At 49.1% G+C, this 17,645-nt stretch overlaps 2 long non-coding RNA genes across 3 annotated transcripts in view; both read left to right on the top strand.

Annotated features, from left to right (window-relative positions):
• The window catches only part of LOC142009371 (uncharacterized), a 40,624-nt gene extending 35,874 nt beyond the window's left edge, over window positions 1-4,750 (top strand). For both annotated transcript variants that reach the window (XR_012644443.1, XR_012644444.1), the window contains 2 exons: window positions 2,832-3,609; window positions 3,827-4,750. This is a non-coding gene — a long non-coding RNA (uncharacterized LOC142009371). The remainder of the gene's footprint in view (window positions 1-2,831; window positions 3,610-3,826) is intronic.
• Window positions 4,751-14,320: 9,570 nt separating this feature from the next.
• Window positions 14,321-17,645, top strand: part of LOC142009372 (uncharacterized) — a 34,532-nt gene continuing 31,207 nt past the window's right edge. Inside the window, exon 1 of the long non-coding RNA XR_012644445.1 lies at window positions 14,321-14,601. This is a non-coding gene — a long non-coding RNA (uncharacterized LOC142009372). The remainder of the gene's footprint in view (window positions 14,602-17,645) is intronic.

The following is a 17,645-nucleotide window of genomic DNA, read 5'->3' as shown; positions in this document are numbered from 1 at the left end:
CTGGCGTCAAGAATCTCCACATCTCACTATCTTTGCCCACGAAAGCTTATGCTCCAAAATATCTGTTAGGCTATAAGGTGCCACAGGACTTCTTGTTGTTCTTGAAGCTACGGACTAACATGGCTACCTCTCTGGTACTTGTCACATTTCCCTATGTATATTCTCACTCAGCAGCTTAGCTGTGGTGTAGTAGCAAACAAAGAAATGGGCAAGCTAAACTCTACAGCCCAGCAAGAGGTGGTTAACTCCATTTACCCTCTGCACACTGGCACTTGGCTTTTGCAGCACAACAGACAGCAGGTTGTGGCTGCTCTGTTTCGCTCACCATTTGGGGTCTGTCCTGCACTTGGCTGGGGATAAGGTGAATGTACTGGTCAGGGATACGCTGACATAGAATCCCAGGGCTGGAAGGAACCTCAGGGGGTCATCTAGTCCAGCCCCCTGCTTCAAGCAGGATCAACCCCAACTAAGTCATCCCAGCCGGGACCTTGTCAAGCTGGGACTTAAAAGCCTCTAGGGATGGAGCTTCCACCACCTCTCATGGGACATACCCAGTCCCATGGCACACCAACCCTCCCCAAGTACAGCAAACACCAGCCAATTGGTGCCTGTATGGGTAACCAAGTAAATACATTTATTCATCTCTGAATATCGGTAACATCATAACAGCATTTTCAGAAGCCTTCACAATCTGTCACTAACATGGTACAGTCAGCATCTGACCTTCTAGTGATGCACTGCACCCCATCCACTGCCCTCCTCGCTCTCCCTCCACCGCTCCTTCTCTATGCCTAATGTGACCAACGTACGCAGTACGTCCACAGCTCACACTGTGAATTCATTCCAAAGGTTGCAGTGTAAGTTGAAAACCGCGGAAGTCGGGGAGGACTTGGGGGATGGGTTGGAGCCCTGGGAGTGGGGAGAGCGGGTTAAGACTGGGGTGGGACAGCGCAGGGGGTGTGGGACGGTGCAGTTGAGCCAAGGTGTGCAGGAGGTTGGACCTGGGCAGCAGGGGGTTGGGGCGAGGGTTGAGCCCAGCTGGGGGGTTGGAGGTGGGGCCACAGGGGTGGTGGGTAGCGGGGCTGGGGTTGGAGCTGAAGCCGCACATGTGCACACAGGGAGCCCTGGATGCAGGTTGAAGCCAGAGCCCCATGTGCCAGGGGGCGTAAACTGGGGCTGCAGTGGGCTGGGGAGGGGGGTTGAGCTGGGGGGGGGGAGAGGTTAACAGGGGTGGTAGAGCCTCACGCGCTGGCAGCAGCTAACAGCTGGAGCTTTGCGCACGCTGGCGGCTGACAGCTCAGCACACTCAGGGACTGGGAGCCCAGCACATGCCAGGGGGTGGGTGGTGAGCCGGGAATGTGGAGGGGGGTTGAGATGGGCAGAGGAGGGATTGAATGGGCATAAGCTAGGGCAGGGGTGGGTGGAGCTGGCAGGGAGGTTAAAGCCCCTGCGCAGGCCGGTGGTGGCTGACAGCTGGAGCCCCGTGTGCGGAGGGGTGAGCTGGGAACACAGGAGGAGAGGGGTTGAGCCGGGTGGAGAGGTTGAATGCGGGGGTGCATCAGGACAGTGTGGTTGAGGGGGGTATTTGGAGCCCCACGCAGCATGCCAGGGACTGGGAGCCAGAGCCCTCGTGTGGGAGGGTGAGCTGGGGCTCTGGGGTTGAATGGGGGGTGCACTGGGGCAGGATGCTTGAGTGGTGGTGGGGGGTTCAGAGCCCCCCCCGCATGGAGCCAGCCATGTGGGGCTGGGTCCAGGTCTGTGGGGGTTGGGGCCTGGGCATGAGGGGGTGTTGGGACATGGGGGATGGAGGGGAGCCCCTGCTTGGGGGGTGAGCCAGGGCACAAGGGGGGTGAAGTGGGGCCGTGAGGTTGGGGATCTTGGGGGGTTGAGCTGGTGGGGAGTTTAACAGGAGTGAACCAGCGTGGCTGTCAAGTGGCACCGGTCTGGGAAGCAGTGGGGGGGAGGGTTTAGCCCACCTGACTGCCACAGGGGCAGGCAGCTAGAAGGGCGAAAAGCCTTCCCCCTACCTTCTCAGAGCAATGCCTAGCACTGCTCTGGGAAGACAGGGGAAGGGGCTCTTAGCCTGCCGGCTGGGCACAGCTGCGGGAAGCTGGGCAGCCTGAGAGCCCAGCAGCTTCACATTGTGCAAAACTCACGTTAAAGCGAATTTCATGCAACGGGAAGCTACATAATGCGGGGGATTACTGTGTGAATCGGGAGTCATCTGCGTAAGAGTGGGGTCACGTACTATGGATTCAAGTACTCTGAGACCTTACGGTATCCGTGTATCTGTGGATCCATGTAACTCGGACCCGTGTAAGTTGGGGACTGAGGGTATACATTTATGTATGTTGATTTCTGACATGAGACTATTTCTTTCCAATAGGCACAGACATTTGTCTTTTGTCCCTATCCAACAGCTACAAAAAGGTCCTTGCTAGCTCTACATTCACAGCCTTGCATTTGCTTCTTGTCAACAGCATTAACTTCCTATGATACACATCCCTAAATTGCTATGGGAAAAAATAGGGTTTTCACTGGCCACACCTTCACATATTTCAAGATGCCTTTATTTCCCTGCATTTTCTTAATGAAGGCTATACACACTGACTGAGTCTTCCAAAGAAACTGGAAGATTAGGGACTATCCTTTTTGGTTGGATATATAGGATTAGAGTTTATTAACTTAAGCTACTGTCTCTACACCTTGTTCATGAATCATGATGTCTGCTTGCATCCTGTTTTTGTGAGCCATATCAACTTACATGCACTTTTATTTTTGACATGCAGGAATAACCCATATTTCTCACTTGGGCTATGTCTACTTTACAGTGTAATTTCACAAGGCGAACTTCCAGAAAGTACCCACCGGAAGACCGCCCTTTGAAAGACCGGGTCTACACGCAACAAGCGGATTGAGTGTTCCATCCTCTGTTTTGAAAGAAAGCATCCACACAGCTCCGAACACTCTTTGGAAGGAATGGACCAGGAAACACTGCGGACGGGGTCACATGGTGGACAAGCCCTTCCAGGGCCTGCAGCCAGACACTCCCTTAAGGGCCCCTCCCAAGCATCCTTGCCCTGCACACACTGAGGGCTGCTTTGCCACTTACAGCACTGCAGACACAGTGCACAGAGCAAAGCCATTGTGGGGATCCCCAGCAGTTCCCCAAAAGGGATGTCCTGGATGCTGTGGTCTGCCTGCTGGCCACGGTGGTCCTTGCTGCCTGTACCTCCACTGGCAGCTGACCCCTCCCGCCACTATCCTGCAGGCCCTCACCACGGGGCACCCTCTGCACCCCATCCCCGGGGCCATCTGGCGCTTGTAGAGCTACCCCACCAGTGCCGAGTAGTGGGACTGGCTCGTGATGGGCAAGTGGGATGACAGCTGCTGGCTCCAGAACTTCTGGATGACAAAGCAGACGTTTCTGGAGCTATGGCACTGGCTCACTCCCACCGTTCAGAACCAGCACACCCATACACAGCCCACGCTCTCCCTGGAGAAGCAGGTTGCCATTGCGATATGGAAGCTGGCCACCCCAGACAGCCACCAGCTAGTCAGGCACCAGATGAGGTGGGCAAGGCCACCGTCGGGACTGTCCTCATAGAGGTAGGGCAAGCTCAGGTCAAACAGTCACCATGGGGAGTGGGGAGGGGGCCTGGGCAAGGGGAACCCTCAGGGACCGGTGTGGGGGGCCTTGGAGGAACCTGAGGAGCGGGACCCTGGAGGGAGGCGGGAGGGGCATGGGAGGTGGGAGCCAGGGATATGAGGCTCCAGGGCACCCCGCCACACACTCACAAGTGCATACACCTTCCATCCTATGCAGGTCTTCAGGGAGATCAACACCATCACCCTGCGGAGTATCGTCTAAGCCAGGGACCTCTGACACTGCCCTTGTGGGATTCACAACCGTGAGCTTCCCCAGCTGCTTTGGTATGCTGGATGGGACCCACATTGTGCTCTGGGCCCAGGACCACAGCGCAGGACACTAAATCAATAGAAAGGGGTACCACCCTGTGGTGCTCCAGGCCCTCGTAGTGGCTGTTCATAGATGTCGCTGTGTGTGCTGGTCTGGCCAAGCCCATGATGACTGGGTCTTCTGTAACTCTGTCCTGGGCACAGGATGGAGGAGGGGACCTACATCCCCCTGCGGGAGCTCCCAGCTGGGAACATGACCATGCCCCCCTGCATCTTAGCTGATGCCACCTACCCCCCTGCACCATGGCTCTCACTGCACTACACAGGCCACACTCAGCCAGCCCAGGACCTTTTTAATGAGCACCTGAACCAGGCCTGCAACATGAGAGCAGGTGTTTGGGCTTTTTTGTGCCTCCTCATGCATCTGGACTTTGGCCTCCACAATGTGCCAGCAGTGCTGGGGGCATGCTGCGCTCTCACAACATTGTGGGGAGTAAGCACAAGGTCTTTGTGCAGGCGTGGGTGGCCAATGCCATCCCTGGCTATGAGCAGCTGGCCCATGCCCTGTGTCGCCAGGCACACCGGGATGGGGTGCAGGTCAGGGAGGCCCTCTGGGAAACCTTCACTGGGGGCCACAATGACCCTCCCCCAGATACCCACCACCACAACCCCCTCATAATGCCCACCTCTCACCACCACCCCCACGCTCCTTCACACACACACCTTTACCACCACCCCCCCCGCCATTCACAAGGGACAAGTGGGTTGTGACAAAAAACTCTTTAAATAAATATTTGAACTGTGTGGTTACAAAAACCTGTATAAGAAACTATATACAGGGAGGAATGGGGGAAAACTATATACAGTGTGGGGTTCTGGGGTGAGGGTGGGGGCACCTGGACTTGGAGCAGGGCCTGGGGCAGAGGTGGGGGACCTAAGTCCTTGGCAGGAGCCGAGGACCATGAGCCGTGGCGGCTGCATGAGCCCCTACTGCCCCAGGGCCAGGATAGGGCTGGGACGGCGTGGAAGTAGAGGCATGGAGGGGTCCAGTGGGCTTGGACTCAGCAGCGGGTATGTTGGGGGAAGGGAGGGCAGGGAGCTGGCTCACCATGGCCCACACTGGCCACAAGCCATTGGTCAAGTGCCAGCCAAGCAGCTAGGGGAAGGTCAGGCGGGAGCAGGGCAGTGAGGATGGGGGCTGTAGGGGGAAGCTGTTGCAGGTCTGCAGAGCAGGCTGCGGGGGGCATGGCAGGAGGCTGGGGTGGCCACTCAGCAATGACCTCACCCCAGGCCTTGTGCTACCACGCTGTGTCCCCCTCCGTTAGCTCCAGCCAGCACTGGAGCACAGAAGTCTGTGCCCAGAGGGCCACAGTGTGGGCAGCTGCCACCTCCTGCTTTTTGTGGTGGTGGTGGCAGTGGTGCTGTCTTGGGGCCAGGCCTGCCTGGGCACTGGAGATGGGGGTGCCCCGGACTCCTTGGCACCTGGTGCGGGCGCCCCAGCCCTGGATGGCGTTTTCCCAGCCCTCAGATGGTGGAGCTGTGGATACAGACGGGGAAAGAGAAGCAACCCATCAGCCCCATGACCTGGCCCCAAGGGCCATACCACCCAACCCCCAGCCAGCTCTCACACTCCACTGTCTGCTGGCCCAGCTGCCCTAGGGAATCACAGGCACCCTGGAGTCCCTGCTTGGGTGGGGCATCCACTAAGTGCAGTCTACCCACCCTACTCCCTCCACAGGCATTCAAATTGTGGTGGTGTCCATGTGAGCAGGTGCTGAGTGCCAAATGCAGGCCACTCTGTGGCCTGGTGGATGCGGCCATCCAGGTGCATCTGGACAGGGACCGGCAGACACACTGCTGGCTGTGGCAGGGACAGGTGACCCCCATCCCGCCCCGCGGTGTCCAAAGCCTTACCTACCAGAGGGACCCTTCAGGACTTCGGGGGAGGCCCGGGTGGAAGGTGCCTGTCTCGAGGATGCAGAGGGCAGAGCAATGACCAGGGACCCCTCCTCATCTGACGAGGCTACGGGTCCTGGTCCAGGGTCCCACCCAAGGGTGCTGGATGTTCCTTTGGCTCCAGCTGGGGCTCAGCCATAGGTACCGTGGTGTTAAGCACCATCCCAGGCTCAGCTGCATCTTTCAGCAACAGGAGGTGCAAGTCCCTATAGTGAGGGCAGCCAGTGGATGCTGTCTACCAGCGGCTGGCTGCATCCCAGGCCTGGCAGTAGGCCTGCCACAGCTCCTTGACCTTGACCTGGGAGAGGAGCTGGTTGGCAGTACGGGAGGGTAGGGGGAAGCCTCTGGGGACTCAGGCCAGTTGACAGGCACCCAAACGTAGCAACTTTCCGGTGCCAGCTGCTCCTCTGGAGGAGGACCTCCTCATCCCCCCAGAGCACAAGGAAATCCTTCACCTTGGCCTCCATCCATGAGGGGGCCCTCTTCTTTGGGCCCTGGCTGGGCTCTTGGGACCCCTCAGACAGCTCAGAGGTGGGTCCTGTGTTAAACAGGGAGTCCTGGCCATTGGCTATGGAGATGGTGGGCTGGCTGGTGCTTCTGGAACATCACTGGGAGGGCGTGCCGCAGGAGGCTTGTGTCTTCTCTGGTGTCAGCATGCTTTCAGCTTTTTGCCACAGGGTTTATGGCTCCCTGCATCTTTAAACATGTCCAGATGCAGCAACCATAGAGTCCCGAAGGTGCTGGCAGAGATGTCTCCGTGGTCCAGCCGGCCAGCGCCATGGAGGACTGCTCTTTCGAAAGAATGGCATGTGGAACATCTGCAGACATTTTCTTTCTAAAGAGTCTTTCGAAAGAAGGCGCTCTTCCTGACACAGGAAAGGAAGAGCGCTTTCAAAAGGCTGGCCGTGTTCTTTTGAAATTACTTTTGAAAGAAAATGTTTTGTGTGTAGACGCTCTGCGGGATATTTCAAAAGATCCCCTCCTTTTGAAATATTTTTGAAAGACCTTGGTAGTACAGGGTTTTTACAACTATTTACTAGCTGGTTTTACAGACTGACATTTGTTGCATTGCAGTGGTGATTGCGGCAAAGAACATCCTCAGCATGTCTGAGGTCCATTAAGAGGTGTTCTACTATGGAAATCTGCACTCCTTCCACGTCATAAAAAACTTATAAGGCTTATGTCACAGTAAATTTTGCATATATGTATTGTCTCACACCCTGCCAGTGGTAAATCACTCATGGATGTCCCACAGTCTTTTTTTTTGTTTTGGTGGCAGAGACTTACGGTTAATTGAATTGAATGATTTGCAATCCCCATGTCTTAAGCTGCCTGCAAACACTGTTGTGCCAAACAGTATCGTAAGGCTTAGGATACGCCTACACAGCACTGTGATTCTGAAATAAGCTATTCTGAAAGAAAGCAATAAAGTAGCACTTTAAAGACTAACAAAATAATTTATTAGGTGAGCTTTCTTGGGACAGACCCACTTCTTCAGACCATAGCCATACCAGAACAGACTCAATATTTAAGGCACAGAGAACCAAAAATAGTAATCAAGGTTGACAGATCAGAAAAAAAATTATCAAGGTGAGCAAATCAGAGAGAAGAGGGGCAGAAGAGGCCAGTGGGGGGGACGAGTCATCGAGAATTAGATTAAGTATGCAAAAGAGCCCCTATAATGACCCAGAAAATTCTCATCCCAGTTCAAACCACGTGTTAATGTGTCGAATTTTAATATAAAAGAGAGTTCAGCAGCCTCTCTTTCAAGAGTGCTGTGAAAATTCTTCTTCAGTAAAACGCAGACTTTTAAGTCATTAACAGAATGTCCCACTCCATTAAAATATTGGCTGACCCGTTTGTGGATCAGGAGTGTTTTTATGACTGTTTTGTGCCCATTAACTCTTTGTCTCAGAGAGTTTGAAGTCTGTCCAATATACAAAGCATCTGGGCATTGTTGGCACATGATGGCATATATGATGTTAGTTGAGGAACAGGAGAATGTGCCCATGATTCTGTGAATAACCTGGTTAGGTCCAGTGATGGTAACCCCAGAATAGATATGTGGACAAAGCTGGCAGTGGGTTTTGTTGCAAGGAAAAGTTCCGGGACTGGTGTTCCTGCAGTACAGACTGTGGCTGTTGGTGAGAATCCTCATAAGGTTGGGAGATTGTAGGAGAGAACAGGCTTGTCACCTAGTTTACTGCTTTTTTGTTTTGATAGTATATAGACTTGCATGGCTTTCTCTCTGTTACTATTCCGGAAGAGTTATTTTGGAATATCTTATTTTGAAATAATGCTGCTACACACAAAATGCACTTCAAAATAGCACTTATGTATTTCAAAATACAGTGTCTACCCACAATAAAGCACATCTTAAAATACAGCCACTGGACACACTATGGCTTATTTTGAAATAGGCTCTATTCTCTATGTCTATGTCTACACTAGCATTCCTCTTTCGAAAGAGACATGCAAATGAGGGAAATTGAAAAATGCAATTAAGGTCCATATTTATATATCTGGACCTCAATTGCATATTCCTCTTTCGAAAGAAGAAAAGCAGTGTAGATGGGGATCTTTCAAAAGTAAACCCCCATCTTTGAAAGAACCCTTCTTACTATTTTTTTTAAGGAAGAAAGGTTCTTTCAAAGATACGGTTTATTGTCAAAAGAGCTGCGTCTACACTGCTTTTCCTCTCTAGAAAGAAACTCTTTCAAAAGAAGAATATGCAAATGAGGTGACAAGTATGTAAATCTGTGCCTCATTTGCTTTTTCAATTTCCCTCATTTGCAAGCCTCTTTCAAAAGAGGAATGCTAGTGTAGACGTAGCCAGACTTAACAGTACCTATTGCAAAATAGCTAATTTGAAATGGGCGCTATTCCTCACAGAGGCCGTGGCTACACTACCCCACCCTTTCGGAAGGGGCATGTAAATTATAGCTGTTTGAAAATGCAAATGAGGCACTGATATGAATATTCAGTGCCTCATTTGCCTGATGGCAGTCACCTAGCCCCGCCGAAAGTGCTGATTTTGAACTAAAAATAGCCGTATAGCCAGGGTTCCTTTGAAAGGGTGCCCGGATTTTGAAAGCACCCTTCTTCCCAAAAAAGTGGGTCTTTGCCCATGAAAGCTTGCACTCCAAAACCTCAGTTAGTCTGTAAGGTGCCACAGGACTTCTCATTGTTTCTGCTTATCAGGTACATTGTGGTGATTAATTAGCTTAGTAGTTCTCAACCTTTGGTATCCCAAGACTTCATCTTACAAAGAAAAGGTAACCTTGATGCTTCTTCCCTCTAGCCATAAAGAAAGGGAGGGGGTTCCAAAGCCACTGAAACCTAATCATAACTCCCAAGTGGTACAGTGTATTGAACATGTAAAGTATTACACAAATGCTAAATACTGTTAAGTATTATTAATAGTAATAATAGTATCTACTCTGTTAGTGACTGACAGTAACGCTACCTTAATGTCCTTTTGGCCTGCCTGCACCCGCATATTTGCTGTGGAATGAATACATACCAGACTATGCAGAGAAGCAGCATGAGTAGGCAGTTACGGAAGACATTTCATGGAAATCCCCTAAACCACAGTTGGAACAATTTCCCTTCTCCCCACCCAGCTCACCCCCAGACACTAATTCCTTGCCTTTTATGTTCATGTTTCATAGCTGTGAATGTGGGGGGGGGGCTTATGCCCCCGAATGTCTGATTTTCTTTTTTATAGAGTTGGCAGCATAGATGGGGGTGATGTGGTTGGGTCACCTCTTGGCAGACATATCAGTACTGATGTTTTTTCACAGTCAGTAGCCGCATGAACCACTACAACATGTCTTGTTTTTTAACTCAATGTACTTTGTAATAAATGAGTGATTGCCACATGGTCCTGTGTCAGACAGGACTTCCCACCTGCCTTTAAAGTTTGTTTGGGGGCACTTCAGCCTTCCTCTTTGGGGTGAGCCCCTGGTAGGAGAGCCAGGGTGCCACTATTTAACCTTCTATACTGAGGTTCCTCAATGCAGTGGTTCTCAATTTTTGTTTTTATTTTTTTGCAGACCACTTGCTGACGGCCTCAAGGGACCACTTAATGATCTTTCCAAATGCTGTTTGTGCTATTACTAGCTATTTTAAAATTATTTGAATAAAAGTACTACATAAAATGCCCTCAAATTAACTTTTTCGTTCTACAAATAAAAAAAGTGGTCAACTTTCTAGTGTGATGGATGTCCCTGTGAGCAAAGTTCAGGGGATTCATGTGTACTGTTTGTCAGCTTTAGCCTTTGGTCAGATTCAGCATACATCCTGCTTCTGTATTTGGGCTTGAGGACAGTAAGTGATGAAAATCTTGTCTCGCACAGGTACATAATAGCAAATGACATCAGAAAACACACTGTTTTGTCTGCAAGATCTGGGTATTCTCCAGTTCTTTGAATGCAAAACTCACTTAGGGAATGTCATCTAAGTTCTGACCATAATGTATCGTTGCAAGAAAGCTTCAGCAAGCACTATTGTGCCTAACTGGACAAACCAAAGGATAGCTCACTGATTTCAATTCCTAAAGGTTGTTTGGTTCAGCCTCTACTGGAAAGTAACCTTTACACTTTTCCTTAAGAGCAACAAGATGTTCTTCAATGTCTTTTTTTTTTAATTTTACGAGTTCATTTGCACACAGAAATCCATACATGATGGAACCATAGACAGAACTATCCACAGATCACCTGAATGGAACTCACGGGCCACTGGTGGTCCATGGACCACAGTTTGAGAACCTCCGTTCTTCTGTACTATGGCAAATGTTCACAAGGGTGCTATCTGGTCTGAAAGATTTCTAGAATCATCTAGGTTTCTCCTCTGAACATCTGTGCGTTCACCTCTCACTCAAGCTTATATCATCATTTTTCATTTTGCTACTGGCCTCATCGTGATGTGTCAGTATGCTCCATTTGCAATACATAGCTCAGAAGGGAGATGGCTACATGACCTTTTCAGTCCCAGTACCCTTAGGTTGCTATTCAGACTTTGGTTGGAGGAGGTTCTCTTCAACTCCAGGTATCCGTCATACTATAAATTATTACAGCTTGATCCTATAAAACAGCTCCATAGGCTCTCTAAAAAATTGTGGATAAGCCAGTTCCACAATGCCTAGCCCCTGGGAATCATTAAGATCTAGGATGGCTGAAAATGGTAGAGAAAGATGACAGACACCTTAGTAAAAGCAGGATAGAAAAAACATTCATTTTCCAGATCACTTGTAGACTTATGACCTCCATTTTGTAATTTAAAAAAATGTGCAATTAGTGTAATCAGATCTATGGGAAGAAAAGCAGTCACTGAGTCTCAAAAGGCAGGTTATGAGAAACTGCAGCCAACTTTTACTGAGGCTGACTGGAGACACTACATCACAAACAGCCTGAACTGTGCCAAAGCCTTCTTCTTATGAAAAATGATGTTTCAATTTAGGCTCCTGTATATTGTATTTGTTAATCTCCCTCTTGCTTGCTCTCTCCCTCTCTTTCTCTGACATTGTAAATGGAAGTATGAAGAATGCATTTCCTCTTATTGGGATGGACATTAAGTCCTAATTTCTCAATGAAAAGAAATCAAGTTAATCACTTCTGTTTCTCATCAGCTTTATGCATTCCCTGTATTGTTAGGTCAGAAAATGAGACACTCCATTGTATGTTAAGAGGCCCAAACTCATTTGATATCTGGGAAGAAGGAAATTCTTGGTACTGGAGAATGGAATTATAACCTGTTTTAATGATGTGATTGGATGCTAGTAACAAAAAAGTCCTGTTGGCAATCATAGGAGCGGGAACAGCTGACGTCCAAGGTCACTCTTTTCTCCTACGCAGACAATTGCTGAAAGTTAGCGCTACAGTAGGAAGGAACATTTTCTTCAGAGATCCGGTGGTGGGGTTTATCTATCCAGCACTGACAAAGATGGGGTTAAGTGCACACTGTGAGGTGAAGAGGCCATGCCCTCTTGACCCTGTTGGGTGTGCTCAACCTGGAGTTGGGATATTAAAGGGAGTAGTGGCTCAACTCATTTTGCATTGCTGGAGGAGAGCAGAGGAAACTGTAGGCTCCAGCCTGGGAGTTGCTGATACTACAAAGGTCAAGCCTCTGAGATCAACTCCCGGTGACCTCTGAGGCAAAAAGCAACCTGGAAGGTTGACACCCCCAGAATTGCTGGCAGAGCAGGAAACAATGGTAGGAGGTAACACAGGGAATGTGAATTGTTAAAATAGGAAATCAACCCAAGCCACAGACTGTCAGTTTCACAGGGCCCTGGACTGAGTCGGGATTCAGTGGAGAAGGATGGGCCTGGGTCCCTCTACCCTGTTGCACATGACCTGCAGGCGTGTGCTGTGCTCAAGGACTCTGGCAGCTGTACCATGCAATCCCCAGAGCAAAGGCAGCAGATTTTGGCTGCTAGGCTTTACTGCCCTGGTTTATATCCTCAGACAGCCAGAGCTACTCTAGCCATTTGAGCCATGGTCCCTTATTTGTTGCAGATGACCTGACACCTTGGGATGGAATGTATCTACCCTACAATAGATTCCCTCTATCAAACGCAAAGAGCAGTGAAGGTAGGCTTTATAGAGCAGAGTTTAATTGATAAAAACTTGGGAACAAAGAGACATTTGAAGCTTCAAAGGATCCTGACTTAAAATACCCTACAACAGAGCATGTTCAGATGAAGTCTGAGTCTGACTTGCTCGCCAAATCAGGGAACGGCTGAGTTAAATACAGACTAGGGCCCCAATTGTGCAATAAGCTTGTAAACTGGGATAAAGAAAAACTTCTATCAGGGTGACTTCAGGATGAAGTGTGCTCTTATCCTGTCCTTACCTCACCTTGTTGTGCTTAGACATAGTAGCGTAAAGGATACTGTTTCTGTACCATGTGAAAAATGATTCCTGGGCTTATGTGGGGGTGGGTAGGAAGGACAATGGTACTGAGGTCCTGAAGGTCTCTGAATATTGCTTGCAATGAAATATTTAGGTAAAATTAAACCCTATTTCTTATTTTTTTCTCTTGTGGTAGCTTAATTAAAATTAGGGTCTCATGGGGATAGGCATTATCTTCAAATAAGAAGATGGTTTCTATGTTCAAAAGCATCCAATTTCAAGAGAAAATGAAGTGATGGTAACAAGAGAGAGGAAAAATCGACTGAGGATAAAAGTAACAGAGATAGGAACATGTAGGCACATTAGCTATATGCAAACTTTGGTTGGTCTGAGTCATTTTGAAGACTCTCTATGTATCTAGATCTTATATCAGCAATTCTCAAAATTGACAGTGATTGAAGTATCTGGCGCCTGTGTCTTCAGGCACATGTCTGAGTAAGAGGCAGTGCACAAGGAATACCGCTGCACTCTCCACAGAATTGTGAACCCATTGGCTTTGTCATCCTGATTCAGTTCTAGCCTGTGTAATTACATTATGCTTATGTAGTTGTTGAAAATGCAATAATCATTTCAATTTATAGTAATACAACCGCACACATTACTTGCTGCTTCTGTGTACTTTTGTTACTCTCTATTGGCAGCTGCATCTCAGCAGCTGGCAAAATAATTCCAATCAACTGACATACTTGCTTACCTACAGGTCTATGCATGCTGGTGCAGGCATTTTGTTTAGGCTTTCATTACAGTGCATCATGAATGGTGGGATATGATTGCATGGAAGGCACTGTCTAGCAAGCCAGACAGTTGTGATCGAGGCGATATCTCTCATAAATCAAGGCTTCCAACTTTTGGGGTACCACTTTTCTCTCAAATGTAAAGTACCTCAAATGCTTTACTACTAGTTGGATTTGCAGACGGGATTAACCACAATTACACACGCTTACTACTTACTCATATACAAACTTGGGGATTTTGTGAGCCCATGTGGCTGACTAGATGTTTATATAATACTTCAGCCATTTACACTCAGCAGCAACAAGGGCTGGACTCAATATCTAGGTTTTCCTCTCACGGGCCAGATTAGCCTTTTGTGGGCCCCAGCACCAAGGCTGTGGCCCCACTGCCCATTCCACCCATGCTCTGTCCCAAGGCCTCACCTGAGCTTGGCCTCTTCTCCCCCAGGCCCTGCCTGCTGCTCACACGGAGGGGCGAGGGGGGGAGAAGAGTAAGCTGGTGGGGGGGAGTCGAGGAGCAGGCAGCAGGCAGGGCCTTGGTGGGAAGAGGCTTAGTGGGAATGGGGTTTTGGTGCAGAGCACAGGGGAGGAGGTCAAGGTCTGGGCACTGGAGCCTCTTCAGAGTGTGGCTTCAGTGCCGTAACAGCAATGGAGCCATTGTAGACCTAGAATTGTCCCTCCTAACCATAGCAAATAACACGAGCTCCATCCCCCACCCTGTAATCTGGGAAAACTGAATACCATCCTGGGTGCCTCTAAGATGCAGTAGTTCCCAGCTGTGGGGTTGGACTCATCACCGTGGTGCCTCCTGCCGGTAAATCTGGGAGTGAGCTCAGTCTGGTTCGACTGTGCCATCTTCAGCTTGTCTCACCCATGGTCTGCTCTACTCTGTCTCCTCCACCTGCAGCTGGGTCAGCATTGCTCCCTGGACCAAGACAACTGCTTCCAAGTCATGGCCCTCTGACTGTGCCCCCAACTCCATTCTCCCCTCATCTGCGGGAATCAGCACTCCATCTGCAGTCTCTGCGTCTGCTTTCATGGACAACTGCAGCCTTGAAGTCTAGCTCCTTGCCTCAGAGGTAATCTGCATCAGCCTTGGCTCCTCCGTAGCAAGTACAATGAAAGGGGACAACATACGGCCACCCATTACTCTGGGACCTATACCAGGGACCCTCTAGCAGCAGCCAATACTGTGTTCCTTTTGTTCCTTCTACTGCCTACTTTCCCCAGCCCACATTCTCGTAGCCCTTGCACCTCCTCAGCCATTTGTGTCAAGAGCGTCTGCATGATAGGTGTCAGGTTGGAGATCACTCTCTTCTCCACTGAGTCTGCCCAGAACTGCTCTGCCTGTGATCCTGTCTTCAAGGCAGCCGGTCCTTCCTTTTCTCTTGCCCTCCAGGGACAGACTTCTCAATGCTCAGCTGAGCAGCCTCTTATTTCTGGGTGTCTTCACCAAGACTTCTCCTGAATGGCTCCCAATAAGCCCAGCTCTAATTGGCTGGGTTCTGTGCAGGCTTCCTCAGGTCTGCTTCAATACCTCCCATGCCAAAGTGGGCCAGCTATCCCACTACATTTCCTCACTCACAAGCACTGAAGCTGTGTATAATAAGACAAGGGAACTCACCATTAATTTGGGAAAACACCTCAGGTTGAACCTCTCTAATTCAGTACTCTCTCCTCTGGCAATATCTGTAATCTGGAGTGATTTTAGATAGCTGGATGACCACTTGTCATGCGTGTGGCTGAGTTTCCTGTGGCCCCATAAAGTTTGTTTCCAACCACCAGTCCTGGCTCTCAGTGTTCTGTGCTGTTAGTTAGTTGTAATTTACCCCTAAATGTCTTCTAAGAGCCCAGTAAGCAGAGGAAGGGCTGGTAATGCTGCTAGACAATATGACCTCCCCTGGTCTGGCAAATTCTTTTGTCCAGCACCAGGCAGATCCTAAGGGTGACTGCCTAGAGATGTGCAACCTGTATAACCACGATTCCAAGTAACCATTAACAAACATACACTCAACAGTTCATTGAGCAGTGTCTTTAGTCACCATTTCCTTCCTTTGAGTGAGAATCCCCCACTCATGCATCCAATGCAGAGGGTCTTTGCCCATGAAAGCTTATGCTCCAAAATATCTGTTGGTCTATAAGGTGCCACAGGACTTCTTGTGGTTTTTGAAGATACAGACTAAGTTGGCTCCCCCTCTGATAAAGAATAAATGTCCCTTTAACACACCACTTCCCTTCCACTCCACTGTATCCCACTCACAGTTGGGTGTGCTTAGAAATCAAAGGCTCCGAGCTCAGAGGTGCATTCCACAGCTCCACCCCCCACTCCCGCAAAGTGGGGAGGGCCATCGAGTAATGCCTCCACTCTCATCTCTGCTTTGCAACCAGCACTGCTGGTGCCATCGCTCATCTCTGCTGCTCTTATCACTGCATCTACTTGTCCCTTCTGAGCCACTGGTCCGCCCAACACAGCAGGGAACCTCTGAGTTGCTGCCTCTTCATTGCCTTTCACTGCAATTCTGTCCTCAGACCAGGTCTGAGGCTTTGCCCCTAAACTTATTCATCTCTGATGTCAGCTCTAGCAATCACTGAATAGACACATGGACTCTCACATGAGTCTAATCAGCTGTATCTTTCAATGCTTAAGAGAAAGGCAGGTCAAAAGGTGTCTAGGACTTTCTCGTGTTGTTGTAGCTGTGTTGGTCCCAGAATATAGAGGCAAGGTGGGAGCGGTGACGTATTTGGTTGGACCAGCTTCCATTGGTGAGAGAGATGAGCTTTCAAATTTTTCATACAGAGCTTTGCCATTGAGCCTGAAGAACAGCTCTACGTAAGTTCACAAGCTCGTCACCAGCATTTGGGTGCAGGCTTACCACTTACTCGCACACAAGCCTGGGGATTTTGCAAGCCCATGTGGCTGACTAGATATTTGTGTAATCATTCTGCCATTTGCACTCAGCAGCAACAAGTCTGGCTCTCACCAATGGAAGTTGGCCCAGTCAAGCACATTACATCATCCACCTTGTTTCTGACTCTTGAGGAAGAATCCACACCATCAAGTATTAATTTCTCTCATGTGTAGTGGAATCTGGCATCTCTAACATCCCTGCTCAGAAAGTGACACTCAGCTTAGGGTGACCCCTTCAAGGAAAGCATGTTAAATGTAATTCTGCTGCCCTTTACTCAGACGATAAGAAAAGCAATATTTCATCCTTTCATTCAATATTCCAGCAAATTGAAACCCTAAACCAACCAATGTCAATCATTTTGGCAAAGCAGCTCTGCAGGTTGAATATCTGGGTAGGCATCTATGGAAGTATGGTCTGCTGATGCAGTTTTTCCCCTGCAATGTGTCACTGGATGTTAGGGAAAAGCTCGTTCAGACTCTGCTCACAGTTATGTAGCCCTGTGCACAGTGAGTCCCCAGGTTGCACATCCATATGCATTAAAGATGTTCAAAAGTAGAAATGGTTGGAAAACTCATGTTTTTTTGTCTCTAAGCATGTGTGTGTAGGAGAGGGGTCAGCACACCCCAGCATGGGTGCCAAGAGTGGCGTGCGAGCCAATTTTCATCCACCTGGGAGGTGGGAACTCAGCCCCACCTCTCCTTCCTCATGCAACCAGGAGCTTGCTCAAAGCCATGCTGCCTGTGGATTAACAAAAGACCAGCTAATGCTACCAGCCACCACCTAAACAGTAAAGCTCTGCATCTTAATTTATTTGTTAATGAAGCTTTTGTAAGGAGGACTATTAGTGACTTTAAAAAGTATCACCGGCACTCGGACCGTAGATAGTGATCAAAAGGTCAAATTTCAGCACTCCGCCTTGGAAAGGTTACTGATCCCTGGTGTAGGAAAAAACATTTCTAATTTTTTTGACCCACAAAATTTTAGGGTTTACCCAGAAATTTTCTTTTTAAAACAAAGCATGTTCTGTCCTTTTGCAATGTCAAAGTGAAATGGAATAGTTTCACTTTGACTTAGAATGTCATTTTGTTCCATTCCTTGGAAACTGGACAATTTCATTTTTCCACGTGGGATTGGACTTGCGAGGTATTTTCCCCACCCTCTCTTTCCTTTACTCCCTTCCCCGCCTTTTGACATGGGGGGAATGGGGAAAAAAC

Source organism: Carettochelys insculpta, chromosome 2 (assembly GCF_033958435.1).
Source record: "Carettochelys insculpta isolate YL-2023 chromosome 2, ASM3395843v1, whole genome shotgun sequence".
Classification (NCBI taxonomy): Eukaryota; Metazoa; Chordata; order Testudines; family Carettochelyidae; genus Carettochelys; species Carettochelys insculpta.
This window is presented reverse-complemented; position numbering and strand designations above follow the sequence as displayed.